Below are 1,529 nucleotides of genomic sequence, written 5' to 3' on the forward strand. Positions count from 1 at the left end.
TCTACTACTCGATCTGTAAATTTAGTTGGTGGCATTGGATCGAGTTGTGTCCTCTATAGACAACCGACCGACCACTACTACGGTACTACTACTACTACCTGGAGCAAATTAATATCATCGTCATGTTGTACCACCCCAGCTTTAACTTTTGTTGGAATACGTACTACTACGAGATCAAATTAATACTAGACTGGAGTGTACTGTTCATTTTTATGTACGGTATTAAGGAATGCAAATGATGCCGGGCTCTCATGGTTGCTTCCTCTATGCCCTCTCGCCCTCGATCGGCCCTATATATCCGTACGTACGCACGTGAAGCAACGCGTTTACTTTCATCAGGTTAAAAACACGATGATTACGCTATGCTATTTATATACTTGCATATAGATCCAGTGGTACCACTTGACATGTATGGAATGGCCCACTTGTGGTTGCGGTGGCTCCGGCTGTTTTGACGCTACGACCAGTGACTCTCCTTGTGCTACGGAAATGGCACGGCGTTGTGTGAAAAGAGTGCAAACCCGGTCTCTCTCTGTGTGTCTCCGCACCAGTGCACGTGTCTCCACTTGGGTTTGTCCTTTCTTTAATCAGCACTGAAAGAAAATAGACGAGGGGATCAGGAAAGGCTTCGCGTCAACCGCCTTGTTTTGCCGGCTCTTCCCTTCTCTTTCTGCGCGCGCACCGCGCATTCATGTTTGTACGATCGATATATCCACCGGCGTACTACCAGACGAGACGACGACCGGGTGTGGTGAAGTCGCCCACCCTACAACGCTGGCCGATGAAAAGCATCCGGCTAACATACCGTCTTTGGACGAATTAGGCCAACTCCAACACACGACTCCAAAGGACGTCCGTTTCCCTACTCGTCCGGCATCTTCGACTCTGGCAGCCTGCAGGTGCGCGACATGGACGGCACCAGTGTTCGATGTGCGGCATGAAGATGAGGTGTTCGTTGAAATGCCTAAGAGGAGGAGGAAGAAGAAGGTAGATGCTGACATATGGGTCCTACTTGTAATAACGGTAAATATAATAGTCAAAATAATCAAAATGGGTTCTGCATGTCATAAACACATTTAAAATTGGTAAAATGGTAATCATACTCGGTAGTTTTTTGCCAAAAATTAAGTAAATGTGGTAGTCTGCTGTCACTGTTAAGAAAATGATAGTTCAGTGGGACACAAACCCAAAATATGATAGTTTTTTTTTGTTAAATGCTCCATGTAAAGTACTCTCTTCGTTTCTAAATATAAGTCTTTTTTGAGATTCCACTATGGACTACATACGAAGCAAAATGAGTGAATCTACACTCTAAAATATGTCTATATACATCCGTATGTAATCCATAGTGAAATCTCTAAAAAGACTTATATTTCGAAACAGAGAGAGTATTTAGCTAGCCAAATTGTCAACTTAAAACTACATGCATGCCCTACACACCCAGGCGGACATAGTATATAGAATTGGTAGAGTAACATAGTAAATAGCTAATCAAATTTTAACCCTGGTGGCCAGGAAATAACTAACCT

Source organism: Triticum dicoccoides, chromosome 6A (genome assembly GCF_002162155.2).
Source record: "Triticum dicoccoides isolate Atlit2015 ecotype Zavitan chromosome 6A, WEW_v2.0, whole genome shotgun sequence".
Lineage (NCBI taxonomy): Eukaryota > Viridiplantae > Streptophyta > Magnoliopsida > Poales > Poaceae > Triticum > Triticum dicoccoides.